At 47.1% G+C, this 11,646-nt stretch overlaps 1 non-coding gene across 1 annotated transcript; it reads left to right on the top strand.

The window, feature by feature from the left end:
• Positions 1–11,224: 11,224 nt before the first annotated feature.
• LOC133750134 (U1 spliceosomal RNA) lies at positions 11,225–11,388 on the top strand. The gene has a single exon (XR_009864654.1). It is a non-coding gene; the product is annotated as a U1 spliceosomal RNA (small nuclear RNA).
• Positions 11,389–11,646: the final 258 nt, after the last annotated feature.

Here is an 11,646-nt window from a genome sequence, read left to right as displayed (position 1 = left end):
ATACTTGTGAGTCACTAAAATCAGTCTCAGCATTTCAACTAACCCATTTGGATCAACCATCTCGTTTATCAACCGTGGCTCCAGATGTTTATTTTCTCAAACTGAATTCTTCCATCTACGAAGATTTTAAATTACAGGCTCTTTGTGACTATATCTGTAAATATCACTGGCAAATTCCAAAAGAGTAGCACAAAATTAGTTAACAGAGAAAGTAACATGACCATAACTGTAATAAAGGCATCTTCCTTTCCTGTCCCTTCTTTTCATATTTTATAGAATAAAAACCAATTGTTGATATTGTGACTTACCTGTGGGTAGTCTAGTAAACAGTAACAGCATAAGAATTTCAGGAGGGGTGCGCGCTGTGGGATAGTGGGTAAAGCCACCACCTGCGGTGACAGCATCTCATATGGGCGCCAGTTCTAGTCCTGGCTGCTGCACTTCTGATCAGCTATCTGCTATGGCCTGGGAAGGCAGTAGATGATGGCCCAAGTGCTTGGTCCCCTTCATCCACGTTGGAGAGAGACCTGGAAGAAGCTCCTGGCTTCAGATTGACACAGCTCTGACCTTTGCGGCCAATTAGGGAGTTAACCAGCAAATGGAAGACCTCTCCCCACCCCCCACCCCCTTTCTCTGTGTAACTCTGACTTTCAAATAAATAAATAAATCTTAAAAAAAAAAAAAAAAGAATTCCAGGAACCTACTGCAGGGAGAGGATTTGGAATGGTGGCCTTTAAAACTAACAAAGAAGCCTCCACCCAACTGATGCTGAGCCCCTTTGCAAGAGGCCTCTCCCCCAGGCAGAGCCCAGGACTTCACCAGATGAAGCTGACCAACCCTCATCAGAACAAAGCCAGAACATCTGCATAATTACCATTTAAAGAGGCTCATTATTTTATCTCTAACCTACTCCCGTCCTTAAAAAACCATTCCTGCTGGCTTGTTGGGCTCAAATAACACTTTTTGGATCTACAGCTCTCTCTTTGCCCTAGATGCTGGCTTCTTGAAATAAACTCTTTCCTCTGACCAACACTGGTGAATTGGCTATCCAAGCAGTGAGCTGCAAGGGCCTGGTCATTTGTCTGGTGAGAAACAGCTCTCTTCCCAGGAAAGGGTTACTTTGAAAGTTAGTGCACTCCTTGGGACATACACTTCACTACATTACTTTCTATATAATGTCAGAAATTTGCTGGGTGTATTTTTATTTTAGCACTGAGTCCAGTTCCTGTTCGACATAGAGATGATGCTATAGATTACCACTCACTCACTCACTCACGTGGTAATGATCCAGTCAAGGAAAATACATTTGACATTTATCAGCTCTAATTTGGGATATAATGATGATCCTACAAATGCTGGAATATATACTTGTGGCTAATACTATAAATAGTATTTCTTCGATATTCTAGTCCAGCTCATTTTCCTGAGTACTGGATCAAAGTGATTTATGCACATTAATTCATATCATTTATGCACGTTCGTTACCTTAATTACTGTTCCTGAGTTACAAGTGGAGGAAAAACAAAGTTTTAATATTTAATGGAAAAATGAGAAACTTTCCAAAAGTTGGTAAGTGACTTAAACACAGGTGGTTGGGCTCCAGAGCTCATTCCCCTAATCATAATGCTCTCTCTTAAACTTTCTAGGTAATTTATAATATGTAAATTTATATATATTTATACCTATTTATAATATATACTATATAATATATTGCATATATTATATATAAATAATATATATATTTATAACATAGAAATATATTAAACTTTCTAGGTAATTTATAATATGATATTAATATATGAGGCTGGCATTATGCCATAGTAGTTTAAGTGCTAACTGTGACACCAGCTTACATATGGGTGCTAGTTCGAGTCTCAGCTGCTCCACTTAAGCTTTCTAGAAAAAAAATTTTTATAAAGATTTTGTTTATTTAATTGAGAGAGTTATAGTGAGAGAGAGAGACAGAGAGAAAGGACTTCCATCAGCTGGTTCACTGCCCAAATGGCAGCAACAGCCAGAGTTGAGCTGATCCAAAGCCAGGAGCCAGGAGCTTCCTCTGGGTCTCCCACGTGGGTGCAAGGGCCCAAGGACTTGGGAGATCTTCTACTGCCTCCCCAAGCCATAGCAGAGAGCTGGATCAGAAGTAGAGAAGCCTGGACTCAAACCAGCGACCGTATGGGATGTCGGCACTGCAGGTGGTGGCTTTACACACAATGCTACAGTGCTGGCCCATGTCAGTGTTTCTTGGACAGTCTTTTGAAGAACAATTTCAAGTGTAAGATTTCTATAAGTAATACCTGGCATTGAAATGGATGTAATCATGTTTGCACACAGTGAATGTTAAAGATTCAAAAATAGAAAAGCACTGTTCTCTATAGCAGAATTCAGATAGAGTTCATTACATTTTAAATAAACCACAGAGAGGTGCAGGAAACATAGAGAGGTGCAGGTGTCTGGGGCAGGTGTCTGGGGCAGGTCTTGGGATGCACACATGCCCTGCCTGAATGCCTGGGTTCCAGTCGGGGCACTACTTTCAACTTCATGTTCCTGTTGACACTCACTCTTGAGAGGCAACAGGTGAACACCAAAGTCCTTGGATCCCTGACACCCAGCATGAGAGACCCAGATGCAGTTCCAAGCTTCAGGCTTGGTGACCATAGCCTGTTGGCTTCCCAGAGAGGGAAGAGCACATACAAAGGCCCAGGGGTGACCCAGGATCTGAGATAAACAAGGCTGTTCAATGTGTGCAGAGAGAAGGTGGGCAGGGGGCAGGTGAGCAAAGGTCCCCAATGTCAGAGGAGGAGCTGAGTCCTGCCCTGAAGGGGACAGAGCCAGGCATGCCTTTGAAGGACAGCAACAGTGGGAGTCCACACTTTGTGTTGCTGTGAAATAAAACCCACACTGTGGAACAGATCGGGGCACCAAGCCTGCCACCCCATCCCTGGCCTGCTTCTTGCTTCTCTAGCCCTGCCCTCAGGGAGAAGGACAGTCTCATCTCAAATGGGAGGACCCAGGGCCAGGCCATGACCACTGTAGGTCACCGAAAAGGAAAGTCTTCCCCAGAGGAAGCCCCTGAGGCACTTCCCCCACTGCCTCTCTATGGAATCTGCGGTGCCTGTGGCCCTGGAACTGGCCTTGGCAAAGGCCCCTTCCTACAGACACCAGCCCCTACGAGCTGCTGTGCTTTACCATCGATCTCAACTCTGGAGCCCAGGGTCCAGGGAAGCTGAAGTTGGGACATGGCAAAGCCTCTCGGGACTTCTCCAGGCCACAGATCGCAGGAAGGAAACACGACTCCCAGCAGGGTCTGCTTCTTGGGACCTTTTCATTGTGTTGTGGACTTGGGGCAGGTGCACATATGCAAGAATGACTTGTGTTCCCACTGCATCTCATACAACGGTAGCCAGGTCACATGTGTGCTGGGAGCTCACACAAAGTGTCTGCATGTCTGCCCTGCACACAGCTCACAGCCTTATCCCATGAGGATCACCATGAACCGTTTATCACTCCTGGGGTGACCTTGAGATTTCTCTGGAATCACTTTTCTCTGTAACTTCCCTGAGGCCTCCAAGAATGGCCTGACCACCCACATAATCTGGAGCACAGTGCAGCTCCAATTCTGTCCAGGGAGGAGGTCGAACAGCAAATGAACTGTGATCTGTATGGGGGAGCATCGATGTTACCTAGAGATTTGAAAGAAATGATCATTACCTAAGAACCCATCCACCCCAGAAACATGGAGGAGAAGATAAACAGGAGTGTGGAGTTCTCTGTGTCCACAGCTTCCCCTTGTGGAGCCCGAGGGGCCCTGTCCTCTGCAGGCAGCCCCAGCTCTCCTTTCACCTCCCTCCTGTTTGCACAGGCAGCTTTGGAAGACCAGGCTAGGCCAGGTGACCCAATGTTCTGAACACCTGCAGAGAAACCACTGCTACATGGCCATCTCTGTTCTGTGCTGAATCCAGGCCACAGTTGGAATTCCAGCCCAGCTCCCACCTGCAGCTGTCTGAGTCCACACCTGGCCAATCACATACACTGTGATATCAGTCATTGGCTCTCGGGGTGGTGTCTTGTCCTCCATTGGCAATGCAGGTGGATATTGGATATGGATACTCAACTCTACCTCAATGTACATCCCAAGTGACTATAACCTCCCTGCTGTGTTAGAGGTTCATGAACCCTCCCTCTTGTGCAGGAGCAACTGTGCCTATTAGAGCCTCTCCTTCACTTCAGCTACTCCCTCCCTCTCCTCCACTCCTTCCCTCTTCACAGCCTCTCCACACCTTCCACTTTCCATAACTCCTCACCACCACCACCCCACCACCCTCTCACCTCCATCCCTCCCACACTCCAGTATCCAGCCCACATTGCCCTTTCAACCCCCCACCCCCAACCAGCCTCTAGAACCAATATTCTGTTCGCTAGGTCTTGGAGGTCAGCCTTTGTGGTAGGGCCAGAGCAATGAGAGGGGACTGTATTTGTCATGTGACATCCTCTTGCCTGTTACCTCCATCCATCCATGCCAAGGTGTACACACGGACCCAAACACCACACAGGACCAATTCCATGCATACAGTTCAGATTTTTATTCATGAGAAGCACAGAAAACTCTCAAGCAAGTGAAAAAGCTTCAGGAGGCTCAGCTTGCGACCCCTGTTCTTGATGTGCTCTGAGGTAGGCTAGCGGGGGACCACCTTTCGGCTGCGGGGCCCAGGGCCACAGGCTGGGGCCGGCAGGCAGCAGGCACACAGGAGGAATCTGAGGATGCTCCTGCCAATCCTCCTGCCCAGCCCCTGCCGGCCCTTGCTCGGGACAGAGGCCGATGCTGAGGTCCCAGGCTCCTGAGGCTCAGCTGCTGGGACCTCTGGCCCCAGCAGGTGCAGTCTGCTCCTGGGGCTGGGGGTAGAAGGGACAACCACAGGGACTGGCTCGGGGGCTGGGCTGGCACCAGGGCTCCTCTCCCTCAGCTGTCCAGGGAGGGAAAAGGGAAGAACGGGGGCAGCAGCGACAGGCTCCGGCTCAGGTTCCAACTCTGACTCCGTCTCCGGATCCAACTCCTTCTCTGGCGAGGGCTCCAGCTCCAGCACCAACTCTGAACCCGACTCCGCCTTGGACTCGGACTCCAGCTCAGGCTGGGGTTCCCTGTGTCCCTGAGGAGAGAGAGGAAGACGGGTGAGGAGGACAGGTGCACTCTGGACCTCCCTCATGCCCACAAAACCGTCAAGCTGCGTGGGGAGACCACGGCCAGACCCATGCTCTGCCAAAAGTGTTGTACCTGCTCCAGGCTCCGGGAGTCCGGCTGCAGGGACCTCCGGCTGGATCCTCCAGGACCAGATGGCACCGAGGCTCCAGCGTCCGGAAGCAGACCCAGGCCCACCAGGTACTCCTGGGCCTCTGGGTCTTCGGGAACCTCCAGGGGCTGTACCATGGTCACCTTCTCACCTCAGCTTCCTCTTGTAAGGGGTCAAACCACCATTGCTGGCGAGCGATTTCTGCTGTAGGCCTGTCGCAGGGGTCTGGCCTTCTGAAAAGGGCCAGCACACCTTCCCGATGGCTGCCGGCCTCCCGGGGCAGCCTTCTCCCTGATGACACCACCATCTGCAGGAGCTGAGACGCAGGCCCACGACCACAGCCACTCACTGCTCTGCCGACCATAGTCCTGTGGGACTCTGCTCCCTGCAGGGCCACTCTTCGTTGTCATGCACTTAGGACCAGGTGAGGTGTCAGCTAACTGGACACAGCCCTCACTCCAGGTCCCGCATCTGCGTGGCCCCAAGGCCTGCAAACATGGCCCTGCTTGAGTCCATAGACCCCTCCTTCTTGGTTGCCTCCAGCTCCTAATGGCAGCAAAGGCATTCAAGCGGCCTCATCAGAACCACTCAAAGGCGCAGTGTCCTTGGCGCCTCGGAGCAGGAGCCTCACAGAGGCCCCCAGGGTTGGACCTGCAGCCCAGGCTGCTGGTGGGGCGCAGAGCCCTCCTCGTAGAGGTGGGGTCTGGATACTGAGGCGATCACTCATGGGAGATCACTCATGTGGGCCCGGAGGGCTTGGCCACCTCTTCAAGGCCCCGATCAGAGCCATCAATCAGTGGCAGCTAGGGCTCAGGTGTCTGCAAGCCAGATTCCATAATCTGTCCCCAAGGGCCCCAGGGGAGCAAACAGCACCTAGTTCTGTGCGGGAACTCCCTCTATGTTTCTTGTAACAGTTTTTGTACTAAAGTATATGTTGCTTAGCTGACATAGGAAATTTGCATTCATTAAATAAAAACCTTCAATAAAAAAGTGTATGTTGTTTGTTATTAGAAAGGCTTCACCTGCCCTTTTCAGTTCACATGGAATCTCTTTTTCCCTTCTTCACTTTCAGTCTATGTGTATCATAGAAGGGGTTTTTCTTCTTGGCAGCCAATAGATGAGTCTTGACTCTCAGTCCTTCCACCTATATAACAATGCATATACAATTTGAACATTGTAAGATGAAGGGAATCATTTATGCATATTTACTCATGCCAACCCCCGACCCCACCTGACACCAGCTACCACATAGTAATGTCAGCATTCTCTAGTAGACCTCAAGATTTATGCCATTCCCAAAATGTGAACACTCAAAGGAAATGGCAAACTCCTTACACAAATGTTAATTCTAAACACCTAGAGAAACCGATTGTTCTCAGGCACCAGAGAGTAACCTCTAAAAAACCCACCCATGTAACAAAGGCTCTAATGTGAATATCTTCTCAACAAGAACACTGTGTCTTGCAAACCATTCCCTTCCCATCTCTACGACACCAGTGAACTTGAATAACCACCTGTAATACTTACAGGGAAACTAATCATTTCATTTCCATACTGGTTCTAAGAACAGTGTTTCCTAGGAGTGGTAACACAAGGCAGAATCAACATATTCATGCACTAACTCTAATTTTAGAATACAACAGTAACCCTGGACATATACGAGGACAAGATGTAAAGCAAGGTGTGTTTGCCCTGTACATGTATATATTTTAAACACAGCAAAGTTAAGAAAAACAACATGACAAACAACATGGTACATGCATAACCTCTTCACTATTTAGAGAATAGATATTTTGGAATGAGGACTCCTTTGTCCGGTACACACACAATATATACATAACAGCAATGTTAAATGAAATACATATAACATATAGGGCAATAGGTAAGTGTGAATTTTCTAGCACACACTCACAAAAACACAGTTCAGAATCTCTTCCCTCCCACCTCTCTCAACTGAGGACTCAGTGGTCAACCACCGAGGACTCAGCAGCCCCGCAGGGAGCAGAGCCCCGTTGGACGATGGGCGGCAGAGCGGTGAGTGGCCGTGGGCATGGGCGGGCGCTCTCGGCTCCGGCGGGTGGGGGTATCATCAGGGAGAGGCCGGCCGCCCTCGGGAAGGTGTGCTGGCCCTTTGCAGAAGGCCTGTGGATAAAACTGGAAAAAGCTATTCTCAGCTTTCCTCCAGCCTTTGCAAACGAAACGCTTTGCCTGCACCCAGGCCTCCTATTTGGATAGAGCGTTTTGACATTTGATAAGTAGATATAGGAAAATCGCATGTCTTGCTAATGCCTGTTGGTAGTTGAATTGTCATACCAATGAAAAGATGTAGTCTAATCTACATGTTCAGAAGTACCGGGCATGGGTTAAAGGTAGAAGGACTGAAATTGCTTTGTAAATGTCTTATTGGTATACTCATGAATTGCATCTCTGGGGAATGGACTTGTTGGCCACCACTGTGAGCCTTGTGCCACCTGTGCTTGTTTTGCGGTTTGGAGGACTTGGCATCTAGATTCTGGATGTTAAAGAGGATGGCAGTGCATGACAGAGGAGTTAGGGAAACTAGCATATTTTAGATATTAGTGATGAAATTCATAGGAAAGCTTGTCCTCTCTGTAAATGGCTTTTGGATGTCTGTGTGTGAAGACACCCCCAAGCGTTACATAAGCTTGCACTTTTCCTCTGGATCAAAGGCAGAGAGGAAAGTGAGGAGGGAATGGCTCCAGACCAAACTGGTCACATTTCAAGGATACGCCAGTTGCTAACCATTGTGATGTTTGTGCAATTTTGTTTAAGGTGTTGTGTTCTTAGAGGGCAAGCCCTTACCCTGGAGGACGTCGGAAAGTTCATGGAAAATAAAATCAAAAGAAACTTATCTTGGCACAAAGAAATTGAAGCCCTTATAGCTTCTTTGTACTAAGTATTTTCCATGAACTTTTAGAAGAGCTGTGTCTGACATATCGAGATATCTAGATGTTTAGAGGTGGTTGGTGTATGTCGGAGTTGGAGCAGCGGATTACTACTTTTGTTTAGCTTTTAAAACGTGATAGAAAATATTTGGAAGTGGAATTGTAAAGTCCTTTGCTGAAGAGTATACTCTCTTGAATATTGTTTTTTGGGTTGAGAAAGGTGGGAGGGATGAGATTGCAAACTGTATTTTTGAGATTGTTTGCTAGAACATTGGTGCTTACCTATTGCCCTGTATGTACATGTATTTCATTTAACATTGCTTTAATGTACATGTTGTGTATATACTAGACAAAGGAGTTCTCATTCCACAATATCTACTCTCTAGATATTAAAGAGGTGTCAATGTGTGACAAAAGTAGTGTTGGTATACTGACACGTGTTGTGTATTTTGTGTTAAATTTCCTAGAAAGACTGTCCTCTGAAAAGGACTTTTGGAAATGAAGTTGTAACTTCACATGGTATTGAAAAGTGTGCCCACATCTACCTGTGGGCAGTGCAGAGAAGACTTTGGAAGAAACAAAGGCTTCTCTAGAGCTTCGTGAAGGTTTTTCTTTAGAAGACGCTTTCTGAGAGAACCAGTTCTGCATGTATAGTTTCTACAACACTACTGTGTATAGGCTGGACACAAGGAAGTCCTTATTTAAAACATCTAGTCCTGCTAGATGTTCAGAAGTGCGCAAAATATGTTAAAAGTAGAGGTAGTGTACAATGCATTTTGTAGCTGTCCTTTTGTGAAATTCATACGAAATACAGTCCTTTGGAAACAGAATCATGCATGCCTTGTCTGAGTAGTACGCACGCTTGGGTTTGGTCCTTCTCCAGGGAAGAAGCAGTGGAAAAATGTCAAGGGCGGCTGGCGCCGCGGCTCACTAGGCTAATCCTCCGCCTTGCGGTGCCGGCACACCGGGTTCTAGTCCCGGTCGGGGCACCGATCCTGTCCCGGTTGCCCCTCTTCCAGGCCAGCTCTCTGCTGTGGCCAGGGAGTGCAGTGGAGGATGGTCCAAAGTCCTTGGGCCCTGCACCCCATGGGAGACCAGGAGAAGCACCTGGCTCCTGCCATCGGATCAGCGCAGTGCGCCGGCCGCAGCGCGCCTACCGCGGCGGCCATTGGAGGGTGAACCAATGGCAAAAGGAAGACCTTTCTCTCTGTCTCTCTCTCACTGTCCACTCTGCCTGTCAATAAAAAAAAGAAAAAAAAAAAAGTCAAGGGCTTTCTACCAGCGTTTGTGTGGTGGGACAGGGTTAAGTATGGGCCATGCTGTTTGTCATGTTGTTTTTCTTTTCTTTGCTGTGTCTAGAATGTACATATACAGGGCAAAGGCATGCTACTTTACAACATCTAGACTTTGTAGGTGTTCAAGGGGTTGTGGGGTATGCTCAAAGTAGAGTTAGTGCTCAATTTCTTTGAGTCTGCTTTGTGTTACCACTCATAGGAAACACTGTTCTTAGAACCAGTATGGAAGTGAAATTGTTAGTTTCCCTGTGTTACAGGTGGTTGTCCAAGTCCACTGGGTTGGTGGAGATGGGAAGGGAATGGTTTGCAAGGCACAATGTTCTTGTTGAGAAGGCATTCACTGTAGTGCCTTTGTTACATGGGTGGGTTTTTAGAGGCTACTGTGTGGAGCGTGAGAACCTGACGCCCTCCCTGGAAACATCAGATCTCTAGATGCTGAAAATTAACAGTGTGTCGGACTCTGCGAGGCCCCACCTTGATTTCGGCAAGTAGGCCCCTTGGTGTTTTGTGTGCTGTTCGGTTCCGTGAGGGTGAGCACAGAACCCCCTCCTACACCCCTTTCTGGAGTGTCACCTCTCTCGAGTGAGGGAAGATGACTTGGTTAATTCTGGGATTATCAGTTCCTTATGTGAATTCGCCGGGCGAACTGAAAGTAAAAGGAGGAGCTGAGAAGTGACGTAAGCTTCTGGGTGGTGTGTGCTAACCTGCGGTCACTTAGACCGAGGACAAGGACAAGGAAAGGGGTGTAGGAGGGGGTTCTGTGCCCAATCACAGCCTGTTGCCAGGCAGTTTCCAAAGCCATCCAATCACAACCTGTTGCCAGGCAGGCTCTGTTGCCAGGTGGGTTTCAAAGCCATTCCTGAGTAACTGATGCTCGCTTGCCAGTGGCCTTCTCATTCCACTACATACATACATGTGTGTGTACATACAAACATGAAGGTGATTCGAAGAGCTCATGGAAAATGGAATCAATAGAGCCTAGGGAGATTACTGACGCCATGAACAGGAGTGTCAAATTGTTAAGTCAGCAACAGGAGTCACTGTGTACTTACACCCCATGTGGGATCTGTCCTTAATGTGTTGTCTAATGTGAAGTGATGTTATAACTAGTACTGAAACAGTATTTTTACACTTTGTGTTTCTGTGTGGGTACAAACTGATGAGGTCTTTACTAATTATATACTGAATCGATCTTCTGTATATAAAGATAATTGGAAATGAAAAAAAACAACCTAGTGTTAAATTGGAAATGGCATAGAAAATTAATTAATTAAAAAAAATATTATGTAGAATCTCTGTCTTTAATGTGCTGTACACTGTTATTTAATGCTATAACTAGTACTCCAACGGTAGTTTTTTCACTTTGTGTTGCTATATGGGGCAAACTGTTGAAATCTTTACCTAATATATACTAAACTGATCTTCTGTATATAAAGAGAATTGAAAATGAATCTTGATGTGAATGGAAGGGGAGAGGGAGCGGGAAAGGGGAGGGTTGTGGGCGGGAGGGAAGTTATGGGAGGGGGGAAGCCATTGTAACCCATAAGCTATACTTTGGAAATTTATATTCATTAAATAAAAGTTTAATAAATGAAAAAAAAAGACTATTTTGGTGCAAAAACTTTCTAGAATCCATGTAGAATTTTTCACAGTACCCATTTTCCTTGAACTTTTGAAGACCTCTTATATACACAGCTTTCAAAAATATTTTCGCCCCAAAAAGAATTTGTTGTTAATACTTACCTGGCAGGGGAGATACCATGATCATGAAGGTGGTTTTCCCAGGGCAAGGCTCATCCATCGCGCTCCAGATGTGCTGACCTGTGCAATTTCCCTAAATGTGAGAAACTCGACTGCATAATTTGTGGTAGTGGGGGACTGCGTTCACACTCTCCCCTAATTAAAAATTTTTATTTTCCTTGAACTTTCTGTAGTATCTTTGCATATGTATGTATGTAATTTCTCTCTTTTTTTTTTTTTTATTTTTGACAGGCAGAGTGGACAGTGAGAGAGAGACAGAGAGAAAGGTCTTCCTTTTGCCGTTGGTTCACCCTCCAATGGCCGCCGCGGTAGGCGCGCTGCGGCCGGCGCAGCGCGCTGTTCCGATGGCAGGAGCCAGGTGCTTCTCCTGGTCTCCCATGGGGTGCAGAGCCCAAA

This window comes from Lepus europaeus, chromosome 20, assembly GCF_033115175.1.
Source record: "Lepus europaeus isolate LE1 chromosome 20, mLepTim1.pri, whole genome shotgun sequence".
NCBI classification, from domain to species: Eukaryota; Metazoa; Chordata; class Mammalia; order Lagomorpha; family Leporidae; genus Lepus; species Lepus europaeus.
Note: the sequence above shows the minus strand (reverse complement) of the source record. Positions and strands in the feature narration are given on the sequence as shown.